The sequence below is a fragment of the Schistocerca gregaria genome, chromosome 10, assembly GCF_023897955.1.
Source record: "Schistocerca gregaria isolate iqSchGreg1 chromosome 10, iqSchGreg1.2, whole genome shotgun sequence".
In the NCBI taxonomy this organism is placed as follows: Eukaryota; Metazoa; Arthropoda; class Insecta; order Orthoptera; family Acrididae; genus Schistocerca; species Schistocerca gregaria.
The window spans coordinates 168,662,055-168,681,991 of NC_064929.1; the positions used below are offsets into that span (position 1 = coordinate 168,662,055).

General features: G+C 40.8%; 1 long non-coding RNA gene across 2 annotated transcripts in view; it reads left to right on the forward strand.

The window, feature by feature from the left end:
• Positions 1 to 19,937, forward strand: part of LOC126293362 (uncharacterized) — a 216,603-nt gene that overhangs the window by 149,133 nt on the left and 47,533 nt on the right. For both annotated transcript variants that reach the window (XR_007552280.1, XR_007552281.1), the window contains one exon: positions 16,850 to 17,028. This is a non-coding gene — a long non-coding RNA (uncharacterized LOC126293362). The remainder of the gene's footprint in view (positions 1 to 16,849; positions 17,029 to 19,937) is intronic.

A 19,937-nucleotide genomic window follows, 5' to 3' on the forward strand; every position in this document is an offset into this window, starting at 1 on the left:
TTTAGTGTAGTATTCAGTAAGAGGAAAATGTGTATTTGTAGATGTTATTCTGTGGTGATGTGACGAACGTTTCTGATATGGAGACAATTTCCATGGTGAGTTATTTAATCGTAAGTGCCAAATACGCAGTCAAAATGAATACCATCAGATCTAATTTGGGAGTCAGCTTTAAGTTCAAAGCACCGCACTGCATTGTCGAAATATTCGCATCAACGTTAATGAGAGCTAGACTATATTAATAGAAATTACATGCCAAATTAACTTACCGTAACGACGTAACTGCCTGATTCCTAACGATATCGCAATGTCTAGCTGCATGAATACAAGAAGACAGCAAAATTCAGTTTATCTGTTGTAATAGCTATTTCCGTTACACAGTTCCCCACGTTGCTTGGTACAATTCACATTATAGAATTTGTTTAGCTACCTTTATATAATACAGCACCAAAATGTCACTAAATGGTTAACGCGCATATTCGATTTTGTGCACCAACGTGAGACAAAAGGTGTAAAGAGGACCTGAGACTTTAGGCTACAAAACGATACAAGAAAATAGCATGTATTGCTTGTGGTTTTCAGAAATAGAAAGTAATTTTTCGCAAAACGAACTTTCCGGACATATATGTCTGTTAGTAGGATATGATAACGTCATCGTCGGTAACTGAAAAACTAAATTATACGCATTAACTATGTTTAAAGCATGTCTTTTACATCTTTTCTTGCGTAAAAATTTGTATTCACAAAATAAACACACATCAAACTCTTGTTCAGCAGAATTTTGAGAAACACTCAAATGCGTTCTCCGCGCAAAACCTTTTCAAACAACAACTCTAAAGTGCAATAATTCCTGCCTGTGGCGGTAAAAACGCATGACACTATTCAAAAAGCTTGGTACATTCACTTCTACTGTGTAGCAGCCAGTCGTAATGATATTCAGAAACGGTTTCCTTACCTGACACCTGCTCGTATGCTTCGTAACACGCCCCAGGTACCGCAACAGTGTGAACAAATTGTCCGTTATGCTGACGAGATATCTAACACTTAATTATCTTTGCGGCTGGGTGCACTGCCCCACGCTCTCACTCTGATGTTGTTCGGGGACTTACTTTACGCTGCAGTGTCTTCATAAATGGAGGTAGGACACAAGTTTCGAAATTTACTCGCTGGGAACCGTTGCCTTTCGTATGAATTACAGTACCAGACATCTCTATCGCTTATGAAGTAGATTTGGTCGGTTACTTCCAGTTCCCTCGCGATGTATGTGACCATGGAGGCCACATGAATCGCCGTGGAAACGTTTCCTGCCCTAAATAGTCTATGAAATTCTGTGCCTTTATTATTAACCGTTTCCAGTAATAATGTCGAAACGAAAAGTTTCGTTTCTAAATACGACAGTGTAATTACTTCAACATCACCACCGCCTTCGAATTAAATTGTTTATTTTTAAAATCCACAATCACAGTTTAATTCTGTAGTCAATTTCAAGTAAAAAACAGCGAAAATATTGTGCTTTAGCACATGACAAAGTTTTAAAATATCAGACGTGTGTACGTCATCACAATCACACGACTCATCTCCAATTTGAAGTTGCGGAGATGACAGCAAAGGCTGGCTAAACCGGTTGTTTGTGAATCAAGAAATACTTTCTTGACTTTAGAAAGTTTTTACCACGTAATTTTCGCTGGTTTACACTTGAATATGGCTAACATCGCAAATAGTAGTACTGCATTTTAAAAATAAGAAAATTTTAACAGTCTTAGAGAACGTTTCTCTTTACAAAGAAAAAGTGCTCTGTTTAGTTAGCTGTTACACATACTAGTTTTTGAAATAAGACGAGATTTTTCTTAAGATGGACTCAGTTATTAGGACGTATTGGTTGGTGTACCCTTATGAGAAAAAAGTTCTTTTTGAGTACACGAAATTTCTTGCGTAATGTGTTCTTCTTACAGCTGCGTTTATTATGTTAATAATTTGTTTGTGTTCGCAGTCAGCTTCCGCTGACAGACAAATGTGGCGCCTTAAATGAGGAACCTGGTGTTCTCCTTTAATGACGTGTCTGCGAGCAGCTCACTTCAAAGCAAAAATAAAACAAAATAAAAAAGTGAAAATGGTTAAAAGGTTTCATAGCATAAAAAACATTCAACGATTATTTTGCTCACTTCATGATGAGAGTAGGTAATTTAACAGATATGGAAGTTCAAATATATAGCCTTTATCACTTTTTATTTTGTTTTATTTTTGCTTTGAATTACTTTTCTTCTAAGACTTATCTGATAGCGTTGTCATGTTTCCTTTCCACAAGCTGTGCGATTCGAGAAATGTTCGTGATGCTTATTGGAATGTTGAACACATACAGTCGTTTAAAGGCTACTCTGCATGACTAGTAATTTTAAAAGACAGTATTTCAGAAGAATAACTCATGTGTTTGTACAAAAAAAGGCATTTCAAGTGAGGTTTGAAAATATGACCCATGATGATCGAATGTAAGTAGATGGAGTAATTTGTGATTGTAAAACAACTGAATGCGTAATTCTCATGAATTGTTATATGGGGAAACTGACACTGTGAAAACACTGCAACGTGAAATGGTTGCCAATGTTACAGTAAAACAGGAAGTGAGTAAGGTATTGTTACAGTAGCGAATGTCAAGAATGGCCAGTTTTTCTTCCGATGCACGAAAAATAGAGCTGTCGATGTTTTTCAGAATTAGTTTGCCTATTAAAGTGCAAATTTCAGCATTACGTCCCATGGGTGATCTTGTGCAGGCGATTTTTTTTTAGACAGGCACGTATGAATGGATAGAAACAATGTAACTATTGTAGGCAATTGAAGACCGCCGAGTAAATGTAAACTATGTGTAGTGGGTACCAAGATGCGCATCTGTTATGATCGTATCCTTTTTATGACATAGAATTATGCTTCCCTTGCACTCAACAGCGAAGACAAATGTCGCTGAACTTTGTCTCGAGGTAAGAACGTAACAGCGAATTGAGGATGAGATTACTGTAATCTGGCGAATGTATTCAGTTAGAACATATTAGGTTATGTACGACTAACTCGAAAAATCCACATCATTTCTTGAAAACTAATCGAAAAAATTGAACAAGAGCTTAGCTGCAGTTAACCATAGAGTGAAAAGTCTATACGTTTAGATAATCAAATTTTAAAATCCGAATGTAAGCCCCAACGCTTAGTAAATTAATTTTAAAATGCGGATACTGGACCTCCGGTTTGTTTACCTTACTGGGCACTTTTTCGTTAGTTCGTTCAATAAATTAATATTTAGTGCAAACGGAAAGAAATGTCGAATGATCTTTTGACCTACAGTAGATAGTGCCTTCCATCAGAGAATGTGAATGTAACAGCTTTCGCCCCATCTGTCAGCACAGCACATACTCAGCTAGTTGCAGAAGCACATAAGAAAGCCAACGAAAGAAGAATAAACGTTTAAAACTTATCTATCAACAAAAGTATTTCAGACAAGTGATAACGAAAACAGGAAAAAACAAAGGTTAAGAAATTCGAGAAGTACGAACACGTGCTTAGATATAGTCTAGGACTGCCTTCATGGTCGGTTAAGAAAGAAATTAAAGAGATTCTCCAGTCTCACAAACAATTCGCTCTAAAGAAGAATATTTTAATTTTCCCGAATTACATACTACATCGTACATTCGTTTATTATAGAAAGTTTACCGTGTAAAGGATAACGTAGGAGCGTGTGACTATGTACTGTTTAAGCTCCAGCTTACGAAATCATGCACAGCTAAGAACTACTTGCCGTAATCAGAAAAGGATAGCTTGAAACAATGTTCCAGTGACAGCAACGGTAACAAGCTGCGCATTATGCTGCCGTCTTATTTATGTAGCAATATTTGTGATGTCAACGTTTTTGACACTTTTCTTCTGCCCTTGAGTACACTAGTGAATTGTTGCCTGGAAATAGCTTCGTCAGCCTAAGTGTACACAACACACGAACATTCGCAGTTACGTTTCTCAAAACGTATTGAGCACACATCGAAACATTGAGACATTTTTTGCCAACATTACGGCTGAACACAAACTCAGTTTGTCGCCTGGGAACCTAATTCTTGTGTAAAGTTTCTTGAAGTGGCAATGGGGAGACTGAGTTCCAAACAAGGAAATTTCCAACTGCAAAACGCATTCTACGAAATTCTGAAAGCATTAAATACGTCATGGACGCACACTTGTCAATCTTTACTTATCTATTCTTGTTCATGAAATCCTAACATAAACTACTGCTATCACATACTTAGGAGTACCTACAAACAAGCTACATATAGTATCGGGCGTTAATGCGGTTGTAGTCCTAAAAATGTTAGTCGTTTATGTTTGTAAGAGTAGTAGTAGTAGTAGTAGTAGTTGTTGTTGTTGTTGTTATTGTTGTCGTCGTCGTCAGCCAGAAATTACGACTCCATAGTTGGTGTAATTAAGTTACATGGAAGTTGCAACTACGTACAGCTATGTTTGAAATATGATAACTATGCATCCTAATTAGTTTGTTTTGCTCCAAAAATTATTTCAACGCAAAATATTCGTATACCTCACACTTAATAGTGGATGCACATTGGTAGCTCGGAAAAATTAAAACGCCGTATTCATCTGACAAAATTCACTAAAAAGTTTTCCCCATGTATGAGTACCGTGTATAAGCCAATTATTATTAGTAGACAAAATAATGTCTCCAATTCTGTAAAGTTCAATCCAGCGTTCTTTTTAAGATACAGGTTTTTTTGTCATCTGAACGAATACTGGAATAATTAACACTATTAGACTATGCATGTGATTGATGATAAACTGTCTGAGACTATCTGCCCTTGACTGTAATTGTTGTCGAAGGTGACGTGAAATACGTCTAGTTTAACGCAAGACGTTCCTTGAAACGTGCTAGTGTACATCAGGTAGTAATATGTCATATACTGTCTACTTCTAGATACAGGAGTATTTTGCTGAATACAGTCATCTTATTCACAGTCATTCATATCCACTTCATCTCTGACCTGTGCATCCCCTCTATCATATCCACATCAACATCACGATCATCATTCTGTAAACTTGCTAGAGTGTTCTGGGGACTGTAGCCCATTCAAAACGCACCCGTCATACATGACGAACAGAATGTAACACCGCGTCTAACTTCAACGACATGCAATTCGTAACTGTGAATTTGTCAAAACAGTGCCTGTGTGTGTATTTCCTACGAACCGTTTACAACAACCGACATATAAATGTTAGTTTAGAAGGTGCATTGTTGCCAAGCATTTAATTTCGTAATAAAGTTGAAATACAACACTGAAAATCACATATTGTAAATCTGGGTTACGTCCTGATCGTATTGCTAAAGTTTCAGGTCATTGTAGTTAGAATTGTGATATAATCATAAATATTTTGCCAGGTTATGACAGGAAGTCCACAAAAATCATATCTGGTGGATGAGAAATCTACAGCCACTTTAAAACTGTTTCTTTGCAACTAAACGATCCTTGAGGTCTTTAATGACCCCTGACAGTGTAGGAGGTTTAAACGTTTAACCTAAGATTATACCTTTTAATGAGTAAATTAAGATGAAATTTTAATTTCTGAAGTATCAAATAATGCAAATCAGTTTTTTTGGTCTGGAAGCCATTACATAGACACCCTGCAATACGGCATCGAATGACCTTTTTCCACAGTTTAGTGTGTTTCCATATTTTGCGTCCTTGCCAGACAGTCATGACATCATACGCGGAACGCATTCCAAGACGACGTGCTATGGCAACAGTTACAAACGAGGTCTGTTAAAAAAAAATTGCGGAATATTCGTTATTTAGCGCCAATGGTGTGCTGGAGCGAAATGTGCTTGGCCTTCCGGCACAGGCCTGTCTTTATTGTGTAACTGCAGGACATTTCACTGCTGTATGTGTGTTAGTTATTGTTCTGTTCTGTATTGAGTAGAACAATGTGTCACACGAGTTGCTAATTTAGAGATGGCGGAGCAATAGCAGCAATGCGTGTGCATTAAATTTTACGTGAAATTCTAGAAAACCTTTACAGAGACACACCAGAACAGGAAACCTACGGTGTTCGGTGCGTAAGCTGTATTCGATGTTAGGAATGGTACATAAGGTTTAAAAATGGACGAAAGAAGTTCAAGATGACCCTTGTTCAGGACACCCTTCGACGTCTGATAACGCTCATGTCAGGAACATCAACGAAATTGTGCGTGACAATGGAAGACTGACTGTGCGAGAGATTGCAGATGAATGAAGATTTCAGTTGGATCATGTTATGAAGTCCTGGCACAGCATCTTGGAATGTTCCGTGTTGCCCCCACGTTCGCCCCGTGACTCATGAGTCAATGACATCACTTTTTAATATAAATACCTCTCAAAAGCTGACTATCAGTGAGTCATTTTAGAATTATTGAAAACAATTTAAATCAAAATCAAAAGACTGACGAAACTGCAGACGAAGCACTTCGGAAGCGTTCGGGTCACGCCTTTTCTGGTATGGCGCGCGAAGTGTTTCGGGCTGTTCGTCACTCTGGATTAGGCAGTCGAGATGTACAGCCATGTTGTCTGTGACAGGATGTGTTTGCCAGTATTCAGTATTAGGGAATTCACTCCGGCAGTCATGAGGCACAGACACGTGCCACAAATAGTGTAAAGATACATTTTCGTTAACATTGTGTTTGATAATGTACTTTGCTGTATCAGAAGGTGTTGTATTTAAGGTCATGTAGTCTTCTCGTGTTGCTATATTAAAATACGCGAGTGGCATCCAAAAGAAGTGATACATTACTTCAGAACAGAACCTCGCTAAAAGTCAGTTTCAGCCTCACGATGCAGAACCTGCGACCTGCGTGCTGTTTTTCTGTGCTGGGGACATCAACTTGGAAGACAGCAGGTTATTGAACTATAACAGAACCTTCGTGTTCCACACAGTGCAGTGGAAACAACTAGGCAACTCACGTGTACTGCATGCACAGAACAAATGTGCTCATTGACACGTCATCTGCAGGATGATCGTTATTCACACCAACAATCAATTCCTTCTTCCTTTCTTGCCGTAAGACGAGATAAAAGAAAATTCACAGACAGCCCTTCGCGCGATCCAGCAAGAGGCGTACCAAGACTGCTTCCGGGAGTCGAATGGGCGCTGGAAGCGGTGTATTGATTGTGGAGGAGAGTATTTAGAAGGAGACCAAGCACAATAAGTGAAGGGTACACGCAGAAAAATCTTGTGGACGAAGTTCCGGAATTTTCTGAACAGACCTCGTGTACCTAATATGAAAGTGCAACGGAAATGCGGGGAGCATTGTGACGTGAATTTTTTAAAAAAAATGGTTCAAACGGCTCTGGGCACTATGGGACATAATACCTGAGGTCATGAGTCCCCTAAAATTTATAACTACTTAAACCTAACTAACCTAAGGACATCACGCACATCCATGCCCGAGGCAGGATTCGAACCTGCGACGGTATCGGTTTCTCGGTTCCTGACTGAAGTGCCTAGAACCGCTCGGCCGCACCGGACGGCCGTAACGGGAATCCTTGGACGAGATACGAAATAGTTCTCGCGGAACACTGTTGGGTAAATTTTGAGAACCTGCTGTCCGACCATTACGCTCATTCTGCTGCCACCAATGTGTGCTTCTAGTACAGGTCACGAGAATATGATGAAGGAGGTTAGGGCGGGTCTGGAGGCGTATAGGCACCTATTTTCCCAACGCTCAATACTTGTTTTGGGTGTGAAAGAAAACCGATAACATTGGTAAGATGTATCCTCCGCCATCCGCCGTCTATTGGCTTGGAGAGTACGAACGTAGGCGCACGTATCTAAATGACGGTAACATTCAGGTTGTTGGCACGGCGTCACCGAGGTTTCTAGACATTCCGGACAGCGCGGGACACGCACTGTCGCCTCCAGCGAGGGCGCGACTAAGTTCTCACGGCGAGCACCTGCTTTTTATCACGCGCACGCACATGTGTGGGAGCCGAGCATACGCAGGCATCGGCGTCGCCCGTCCGCCGGGGCCCACACACAAGGAGCCGATTCATCCGCGACCACCGATCATCGCTAACGAGCCACGATTTAGACGGGGCTCGGCTGCGTTGTGTGTACACACATAGCGCCTTCGCTGCTGGCTCCCATTAAATCGTCGAGTACAAGGCGACCGTGTTCTTGCCGGAGCAGTACCAGCCGCCGGGGGGACTGGAACTAAAACAACGGGAAAAAAGGGCAGCAGTCGATGTTAGTCACTCGCTCCGGCACGCTTAGTGCGTCTTCTTTAGGAAAAGCTTGTGTTACGACAGTCTGCTAATTTCTTCTGGAAGTATAATCGTACACGCGAAACGACGATATGGAGTCAATCCTCTAAGCTTTAACGGTTCCCAGCCCGCAGTGTCCATATGTACCCACTGCATTTCTTTATTGATTACAAGAAATCTACAACAATTGCCCAGTGAGTTCACATGACGGTTCCACAATTACTTTTTTTTTTTTTTTTTTTGGCGTCAGTAGGTGTCTGTGTAAACTAGTTGGCGAAAACGCTCAGTAGTCTTTACTAGTTAACAGCAGCATCTTCCTTTCACTCATTAAGCTATTGTCTCTCCTATTCCACTAACAATATCTTTCCAATCTTTTCCGATGCTTCTCAATATCTCTCTTCCTATTCAGCTGGTAGTTCAGCATATTCTGCGGAATTCTAGAAATTTACATTCTCACGAGGTATCTCCAGTTTTCATGATATTTCTGATTTTTTTTTCATTCATGTTGAAAATATTTGATTCTGTTCTAATATGTTCATTTTTAATTATGACTCTCTTTGTCCTCCTCATGAACTTCACCTCCGTTTTTGTTTTTTTTTTTAATAACCCAGTCGCCTCTTCTACAGGATAAGAAAGGAGACGAAATCAATTTACAGAATTTTACTCTGATATATGTTTGTAGTCTTAGGAAGCGCAAATAGTTTAATGGGTTGTGTAGGCGTATGGTCTGATTATAACTTGAGAATTGCAGAAATCTGAAGATTAGTTATCTTCTTTTCTTTTTTTTTACTAAAAATGGCAGTGGTGTGTATACATACAGAGAGAAAAAAATTTATGAAGAAAATTGGAGAGCATAATTTTCGTTTGACTCCAAATAGTCCCATTGGGACTAAGTTGAGCTTACAATAGCAGATTTTGTATTTGTGAAGGAAGTTTTTATACTACTTCCATATGACCACCAGACTGTCAGATTAAGACATAACGTAGGATGTGCTGTATGGCGACGGGGAATTGCTTTTGGACTTTTCAGATGATGAAGGCTCTGAAACATTATCACATGATTCGTGTAAATTTGGATTCAGTAATGAGACGAAAGAGATCAGACCGAAATGTGTTTCTGACACGTGTGTCATTCGTTTCCCGAATACCTAATCTGCTGGGAAAGATTATCATGTTGATTCCATTAGCACCACAACCTGACGTGGGGCAGAGAAAGAGTGACGCAGTGGTAATGTAATGAACAACTAATGATCTTATTAAGTCTAAACTTGACACGGGACGCTAGATAAGTTTTTCAGGACCTGATGATGAAAACACACACCTACAGAATTGCAAAATAAATATCTCTTACCCATTTACTACACTTTTCCACACCTGCACGTTCCCAGTAGATCCATGGGGGCCTGCCGATGTGACCTAGTGGTTGTAGGCGCTTTAGTCTACGCCGCAGGTTCGAATCCTGCCTCGGGCATGGATGTGTGTGATGTCCTTAGGTTAGGTAGGTTTAAGTAGTTCTAAATTCTAGGGGACTGATGACCTCAGATGTTAAGTCCCACAGTGCTCAGAGCCAGCCGACTCATGTGGATTCACTACCTCAGCCATCATTTTCTGTAATGAAGTAAAAATTGTCCTATGGAATATTTGAGAATCAATATTTCTAATTTTTTAAGAACAAAATATATTGGATTTTAAAGGCTTAAGTAGAGACTGCAGTAAATTACGCAGGACGGTAGTTTGCTAAATAGTACAAATTAGCAAAAACATTTAATTATTACTAAATTTAAGTTGTTGTTCATAGCTTCCATAAACGACATTACGATTCATACAACCGAAACGTTGACACGAAACTTTATTTTACTGCTACTTGGTCCGACTTTACGGAAATCACGTGGAAGACTTCAAAACATTGAAGTGGTACCCCAGGTATACTTAGCAATAATGGACACGTGGTATACTCCATTTTAAAATCTGAAGTTTTCCAGCTATTAACGAAATGGTCGAAATGAGTTTTAGAAAAATAAACTTTTACTGTAGCTTTTTGATGAATTTATATATATGACATTATTAACATGATTTATCAGAATGCCTGAGCGATGTCTTCGGATTATATCCTAGAAATCTCGAGCCGTTCCCGTTCTCAAAGAAAATAAAATGAAATGACTAACTTCCTCAGCTGAAAGAACTATTTTCGTCTCGAATGTTTTGTTCATCTAACAGACATTTTTAAATTACGACATTGTTACCCACGTTTTAACTGTCCGTCCTTGATGATTCACATACGGGAAACGTATTGGAAACTATACTTTGTTTTCAACTGTCAAACAGGTCTATTGGGTTTCAAATCTTCGTTCAGTCGTCTAGTTTTAGTTTGTGAGGTACTTCCACGAAACGCTTAAGGTTCATTCCAAAAGGAAACGATGTACCTCATTCCCCAGTATGAGTTTGTATTCCATCTCTGATGACCTATTCGGCGTCGATGTGAGGGATGTTCAACTCTCATCTTCGAGTTTTGGCAGAAACAAAAGCTGGGATAGTGATTCACAGCTACTGGGTTGCTCCGAAGATGGGGCCGAATGACAAGAAAATTGAGAAACTATTACTGTAGACTTCCCAGCTAAAATTGTCACCCACATTCAGCTGCAGGTTGCCTGCTTAAGGAGTTGAAGAGGCAACAAAAATTTGATGTTCAGTATTTCATATAACTAACAACCGAATTTAAAAATTACAACGCAGATATAATCTACAGTTCAAGAGGTATAATGTTACGTAAAAGGTTTACCGCAGTAGGTCAAGTATTAAACTTTTGATACGCCATCCCACTGTAAACGAAGAAAGCTCTAATAAGAACTCTCACATTCGAGCTTGTCGATTTTTTTTCTCTCTCTTGGCTCTTCAGGCAGTTTCCATTTAAGGCGATTGGGACTTGATTTCGACGTCATATCCGTACACCCATGTTTCGTCATCTGTTATAACCTTCCTTAGAAGTTCTAGATGGTTAGTCGACTTAATGACACAATTCCCGAGCAATGCCTTCGAGAAGTGGGTTTTAGTGGAAATACAATAATTTCGGAACAAACTTAGCTGCTAAAAGTTTCATGCAAAAACATCCTAAAAATTACTTGCCATGAGCCAAAGGATTTGCCGACATCATCAAAAACCTCTGTGATTCGGTTATTTTCCAGAACCATTTTCTTTGCTTCTTCCACATTATCGTCTGTTTATTGATGTGCTAGGGCGCCCAGGGCAGTCATCGTCTTCTCGAACCTCTTTGAGACGTTTACACCACTCTTGCTCCTGCTGAGTTCGCGAAGAGTCAGTCAACATTTCGATTGCGTTGCTGCAATTTACTCCGTTTCTCAAGCAAAATTTACTGCAGTTTCTTTGATCTATATTTTTCGAAACTAAACATTCGCCTAACATTCTTAAACATATACCTTTTCGACTGTCAACAATGAACTAAATATTCAAAACATCTGAAAACACAAACTTACATCAGGAACAAGTGTACCAAAATACCCTACATGTTTCCCCTACATAGGGAGAAATGATCATCACGATGAAAAAAGAGAAATCAGGGCCCGCACAGAAAAAATTAAGTGCTCGATGTTCCCGCAAGCTGTTCGAGAGTGGAACGGTAGAGAGACAGCAAGAAGGTGGTTCATTGAACCCTCTGTCAGGCACTTCATTGTGAATAGCAGAGTAATCTAGTAGACGTTGATGTATATGTATAAAACCAACGAAATTAAAAATTTCCCGTTACGTTTTGATCACACCTCGTGTACTATTAACTGTAAGTGCAAAATTAGATCTTTGTAAGACACATTGCTCAGGAGGGATAACGTCATAAAAATGCATATGCGTTAAACGGATATTTTATTTATAAATGAGGGATCGCTTTTAAGGGATCCGGTAGGGCGGAGGATGTCTGTGTAGACAGGTTTATGTAGAGCGTAGCATTACTAGCATTACGGCGTGATTCGTCGTGTTAGGCGTTTATAAGCAATCGCTGTTAACAGGTTAACGGCTGCCGCATCATACCTGTGCACGTTTACAGGCGTCGCTAGCATATATATGACGCGGAATAGCTCGCGACCTTCGTCCCAGCAGTGCATCACGGCTACTGGCGTGGCGTCGTATGACGGAGGCGCTGACGTGGTCCGTGGTCCGGGGTCCTGTGGGACGCGTGGAAGCAATTACTGCGGCTCGCCAAGTCTAGAGCGCCCAAGTGGCCCATGTGATACAAAGTCCTTCGCGGCCAGACACGTGCTGGGCGCTGATCTGTGGTTCCAGGGTACGCGCTGCAGCTGTCGCTCTATTATGGAGTCGTAAACGTCAGACGGGACGGGGCGCAAGTCTGCGGCTGGATTTCTCGAGTCGAGGAATGAACTGCCGTCTGCAGACTTCCATCGGACGAAGCGAACTCGCGTTGGGCTCGAAATAAATATGACGGGTCAGCGACGGCAAACGTGGAACTGGGCAGTAGGTAGACTGTTGCTGTTAGCTGCATACGTTTTACGTAACACTGCACAAAAAAACACTGTATGTGTGTGCGTTTTTCTTTCACTTAACGAGTCAGATCGTACCACTTTGTATTTAGCACTATTGGACTTAACATCTGAGGTCAAAAGTCCCTAGAATTAGAACTACTTGTGGTGTGCGTACTGTAAAACCTTCGGTACACACACACACCATCAGATTATTGTCCCTCTAGCGAAGTAACGGAGTGTCAGCAATATGTCTCGTGTTCTTATCGTGCCGTTAAGTCAGACAATAGAAATGCCACTTGGACGCTTAGAGTAGCAGATTGACGGTGACCAACTTTAAACCGAACTTGATTAATTTCCACACACATTTATTAAAATAATAAAAATCATAAACCTCACTTAACTTGATTCTGGATGCTGTTTACAATTGACAATCTGAAGTTCCTTTGGCATTGGTACGTTAATCTTATTCTCACATGTCTCTGATACTTGACAAAGTGTCTATTCATTTATCTTCATGGCTATGTACAGAAATATGATAATCGTATTAGGCGCAGACTGAAACTTGACTATAGACTGGTGAAGACTAATGCAGACTAATGCAGACTGACTAATCAGAGGTCTACACTCGTTATAATACCTCGCGCGTTCAGGTATCACTGGGCGAGTGCGATCCGCGAGGAGAAAAGGTTCTACGTTGGCAGCAATCTCATTGGCAACGTTACACATTAATAGGCGGATCGTCGGAAGCAGAATTTGGTCCGTCTCTAAGGCAGCGCCATCTCGTAGTGCGGAGACGGACGAGCGCTGCGCCTGCGCTGTTGTGCTTAGCGGGGCGATCTCTAGTGGGAAAGTTCTGTACGCGCTGACTACGCGGAACTATGTACACAACACTACTTAAACCTAATTAACCTAAGTACATCACACACATCCATGTCCAAGGCAGGATTCGAACCTGCGACCGTAGCAGTCGCGCGGTTCAGGACTGAAGAGTCTAGAACCGCTCGGCCACCGTAACCGGGGAAAATGGGGAATTTTAATTACATATACACATCACTGAATGTCAATTTGACGGTTTTAATGACAGTGACTGGCACATTCTAATAGTTCTAAACTGATAGAAGAATACCTACCATCTGGGTGGGTCTGTTGAGGGGATCATGGGGTGGCTTTACGAGATGGCTCTCTCTCTGCTTGTCTCCTGCGAGTGAGTACCTGGTGCATCCCTACAAACAGTCCAGCAGTAATCCTGAAAAATTGCTCCATTACAATGGCCGCTGCGTCCATATCTACATCCACACTCTGAAAACCACCGTCAAGTGCATGGGAAAGGGTATGTCACTTTGTACCAACTATTAGGGCTTCTTCACGTACCATTCGTGTATGGAGCGCGGGAAGAATGAGTGCCTGAGTGTGTGTGTGTGTGTGTGTGTGTGTGTGTGTGTGTGTGTGTGTGTGTGTGTGTGTGTGTGTGTGTGTGTGTATGTGTGTGTGTATGTGTGTGTGTGTGTGTGTGTGTGTCTGTATTGCAGTTATTGTAATCGTATCCTCACGACCCCAGTGTAAGCGATACGTAGGGGGCTGTAGTATATTCGTAGCTTCATCATTTAAAGCCAGTTCTTGACACTTTCTCGCCATAGTTTACATCTATCTTAAAGAGTCTGCCAGTTCTGTTTCTTTAGCATCTCTGTAACACTTTCCCACGGGTCAAACAAACCTGTAACCAGTCGTGCTGCCCTTCTCTGTGTTCGTTCAATCCGGCTAGTCCCGGCGGAGGTTCGAGTCCTCCCTCGGGCATGGGTGTGTGTATTTGTCCTTAGGACATTTTGTACGTTCAATATCCCCTGTTAGTCATATTTTTTACGAGTCCCACATACTTGAGCAGTATTCTAGAATGGCCACACAACTGATTTGTAAGCAATCTCCTTTGTAGACTAACTGAACTTCCCCCTTATTGTACCGAGGTTTACCATCAGCCTTATCCATGGTTGAGCCTTCCATTTCATATCCCTACAAGGTGTTAAACAGAGGTATTTGTATGGGTTGGCCGATTCCAACTGTGACTCATTGATATTATAGTCACAGGATACTACGTTATTTAGTTTTGTGAAGTGCACAATTTTTATATTTCTGAACATTTAAAGGAAGTTGCAAATCTTTGCAGCACTGAAAACTTATCAAGATTTACAGATTATACATTTCCCAGCATTCATCACTGTAAACTTCACAACTATGATGCAAAAAGTGAGTGGAGAAAACGGATTTTAAGGGAGACGTTATATCCGAATTTATGGTACTTTTCGAATATTCGAGGAACTCTATGAATTACTACATACAACTCCTCCCAAAACTGCTGTTCTTTCCCCTCCAAAATTCGTTCAGACACTGGATTCTGTGTAAGTCCCTTAACGTGTGCATCACTTAATATGGGAAATTTGCGTGTTAAGTACTTAAAGACATGTCTTCCTTGGTTAATACTTCCGACAAAATTTTTCATTAGACTGAGCTGTATATGTGAACGTGGAAGAAGTACATCTGTATAGATGGAGTCAAACAGAAAAGAAAAGTTATCTGTATGGTTTGTGGACTGCTGACGAACCATAGGCAAAGAAAACGTCAGATTTCTTTTTAATTGATAGCCACTTTCGCGGTATGGCTGAACAAGCGTTGCAACATGTGGGGTATCCCCGGTCGAATGGTCACTATCCAGGGATATGAAGGAAACGATCATATGAAACAAAAAACTTCTTCTGGATATATGCTCCATTCCTAACGCTTTCCGAAGTGAAGCTCCTTTAATGATCATTGTTATTTATTTTCTGTATTATTCAGTACATTGTAAGATTTAAGGGTGAACAACAGCTAGTAAACAGTTAGTAAGCATTACAGCATACATTTTATTATGTATCGACTGGAACTATCAATTGAAAAATAGTTACTTTTAACGTGTTCATGAGATGCGTAAGATCTCCATTCGCTGGTAGAATTACTATTTATTTCAAGAGTATGTTTCTGTTGCTGTTTATAGGTAAAATACTGCTTTAAAATAATTTTGTTTGTGGTGGGAAACAAACAGCCGCTTTCTGTGGCCTCAAAGCTTAGCATAAAATACCCGATGAGCAGTATTGGTTTGGGCTGACTCCCGCTACACTTTCCAAGAAAGAAACTAAGTATCTGTCTCAACAGTCAGGAATGGGAGTGAAATTCAGGATGGAAAGTCATCAATGGTGATATTCGCTGATGATATTGCTATCCTTCGGAGAAAATGAGAGTGACTACTCTTTAAGAGAGACCCCCCAGTATGGATGCATAAGAGTTCTTACAGCAAACGTATGGAGTCATGGACCACGGCATGGGGAACAAATTTCATTAAGAAAACCTCAAGAATGAGTCTGTATAACCAGAAAAAGAAGGTTTAGAAGTGAATCAGGTACTTGAATTGGCTCGGCACCGAATAAGGAACTTGAATTGGCTCAGCCCACTTACTTTCACGCACTGCTTATACGCAACACACATCGCATACATACGCCTCCTTAGTGCCAGCACTCTTCCACCTCGCAAGTGCTTACCCACCAGCCAATACAAAAGAGTGCCAAGCAACAGCGAAGGTTTTGTCTCTAACGAAAGTTGTTCCCCTTGCCACTTCTGTATGCTCAAAGAAATGACTTTGAAACATCCTATATATATCTTATTATTCCACCAGAAACACTTGAGCGAAATGACTGACTCTAGTTATGACTGAGTCCTGTATTCAAAAGATGCCATTCCTCATAATCATCAACAAAAATCCACACATTGCAATTAATACAATCCGTTAAATCGTTAATGCGTACTAAGCTACTTGTGACACAGGTGGTTTATTTCAGTAGGCCTATCTGAAGAAGTCTGTTCGGTTCAGAATAACAGTTAAGAAATTTTTTATCTACTTCCGAATGTGGTTATATACAGCACAAAGTCGTATTTTTCCTGTCTAATACTTTCTGTTGCTTTCTGTAAATTATTGCTGCTTAATACTAGCCAGTTACCTTCAACTAACTACTCGCCTCTCCACCACTTTCTCTGCCTATACCAGGGCTGTCATCCTCATCTGTGTTGCAGGTAATGAAACGCTACCACGGCGAGACTGGCGAGAGAGATGAAGATGGGCGCAAGGGACAACAAGGGTTCGCAGACACACAGACGGAGCCGCACGGACCAAGTTTTGAACGCAGACAGAGGCGTCATGGCGCCAACACATGGATTTTTCATCTCCAGAAGAGCGACGCCAGATAATGACGGTCTGTAGTAGCCGGACAATGCGCCGTCCAGATCCAGTAAAACCTTACAATACGGGGTTAAGTTCAGCTATTGCAAAAAACTTTTCCACTTGTCTAGCTTAACATAAAGACAGAGATACGCCAACAAAAAAATTCACTAAAACAATTAAACAATCTGAGCACTCTCTCTATACAGGGTATTACAAAAAGGTACGGCCAAACTTTCAGGAGACATTCCTCACACACAAATAAAGAAAAGATGTTATGTGGACATGTGTCCGGAAACGCTTAATTTCCATGTTAGACCTCATTTTAGTTTTTTCTTCCACCTGCGATCAATGGAGCACGTTATCATGATTTCATACGGCATACTCTACCTGTGCTGCTAGAACATGCGCCTTTACAAGTACGACACAACATGTGGTTCATGCACGATGGAGCTCCTGCACATTTCAGTCGAAGTGTTCGTACGCTTTTCAACAACAGATTCGGTGAACGATGGATTGGTAGAGGCGGACCAATTCCACGGCCTCCACGTTCTCCTGGCATTTGAAAGCTCTTGTCTACGTATCCCCGCTACCAAATGTAGAGACTCTTCGTGCTCGTATTGTGGACGGCTGTGATACAATACGCCATTCTCCAGGGCTGGATCAGCGCATCAGGGATTCCATGCGACGGACGATGGATGCATGTATCCTCGCAAACGGAGGACATTTTGAACATTTCCTGTAACAAAGTGTTTGAAGTGACGCTGGTATGTTCTATTGCTGTGTTTCCATTCCATGATTAATGTGATTTGAAGAGAAGTAATAAAAAGTAAGCGTTTCCGGGCACGTGTCCACATAACATATTTTCTTCCTTTGTGTGTGAGGAATGTTTCCTGAAAATTTGGCCGTACCTTTCTGTAACAAAAAAAATGGTTCAAATGGCTCTGAGCACTGTGGGACTCAACTGCTGTGGTCATTAGTCCCCTAGAACTTAGAACTACTTAAACCTAACTAACCTAAGGACATCACACACATCCATGCCCGAGGCAGGATTCGAACCTGCGACTGTAGCAGTCCCGCAGTTCCGGACTGCAGCGCTAAAACCGCACGACCACCGCGGCCGGCTTTTTGTAACACCCTGTATATATAGGTTCCGTGGTTCTGTGCGCAGGGCATCTTGCGTACTCTACCTGCAGATTTCGATAATAGTGGCAGCTTTAGTGTCGCAGAATGGACTTTACTCAACTTTTTTATTCCATGGTAATGACGATACGACTCAAGTTGATGTAAACAACTCTGTTACCTGATCATGATCGGTTTATGAAAACTAATAGGGAATTTCATCGACATCTCCTGGTTTGTTCTTAAATATGAGTTCCTTGAAATCTTTACGGACTTGTACTTTTTCCTATTAGTGTTCCGACTGTTTTGATGCTGTCGCCACGAATTCCTCTCCTGTGCTTGACCTCTTCATCTCGGATGGACACGTGCTCCCACTGTAGCACAATACTTTTAATTCGCCATTCTGTGGTTCCCAATGTTGATGTTCAGTTTCTCGGTAGTGTCATTTCTCCCACTCCTCATTACGTTCCTCTTTCTTTGTTTTACCCTCAATCCGTAGCTAGTGCTCATTAGATTCTTCATTCCGTTTCACATATAGTTATTTTTATTTAAGAATAGCAATCTCATCAGCGACTCTTCTTACTGATACCTTTTTATCCCGAATTTTAATCCCATCCCTACATGTTTATTTTATTTCAGCCACTGTGTTTTTGATGTGTAGATTTACAGCAGGGATGCAAGACTGTATCCCTGCCTTACATCCTTTCTAACCCTAGCACCAACACCGCATTTTTTCATAACGTCGGCTACCAAGAGGAGGGGGAGGGTACTTTATGCTCACAGAAAAAACCAAAGAAAAACGTTACTTGTTGTTAACTTTTATTAACAACATACTTTGTAAAGAGGTAGTGAAATGTAAAAATAGGGTTCAGATCTTATCAGTACCAGCCCTAGCAGTATGAACACATTTTCTGTAAACCAAGGGGACGGGTACCTTATCGTCTCCGTATTTTTTATAGTACAAATTTCGTTAATGTCGTTGACTTTTGTTCACAACGTACCCTTTAGAAACAAACATTTATGTAAGAAAGGACCTGAACCAGGAAACATGATTATGAGTTTGGTGCAAAAAACGACATTCACTACTTACACCCAAATGTTTAAGTTAAATTTTGGTGAGAAATTTAGAATAATCACGGAATGTGGCACAAGAAACTATTAAGAACAGTAACTCGTTATTTCCAGATATTAAAATGTGATACACTTTATTGCATTACTATATTTTCGAAAAGTGCGCCAGAATTATCTCACTCCCTTCCTCCCCTGGCATTACGAGGGTTAAACCTAACACTTCATTCTTAGTCTTCTATTCTTATTGTTCCCACTTGGCTCTAGTACATTCTGTATATTATCCGTCTCTTTTTACCTTTCCTTAGACTATCATCCACCTAGTACCATTTTATTTTCTCGAACAAATAGTCAACAACTCCTTTCAATGTGCACTCATTTTCTTGAAGTATTACTTCCAATATCAAGCTCTACGTCAGACCTCTCTCGCGTTCCTTTACCGTTCCTTAATCCAAAATGATCCTAATCCAACAGATTCTCCATTTCCTTTCCCATTCTTCAGGGTATTGTTCTTGTCAGCTACTTCGGTGCATAACCCGTTAAGCTGAAACTTCCTGACAGGTGAAAACTGTGTGCCGGGCCGAGACTCGAACTAGGGACCTTTGCCTTTCGAGGAAAGTGCCCTACCAACTGAGCTACCCAAGCACGACTCGCGACCCGTCATCAGAGCTTTAGTTATGCCAGTACCCTGTCTCCAATTTTCTGAACTTCACAGAAGCTCTTCTGCGAACCTTGCAGAACTAGCACTGTTGG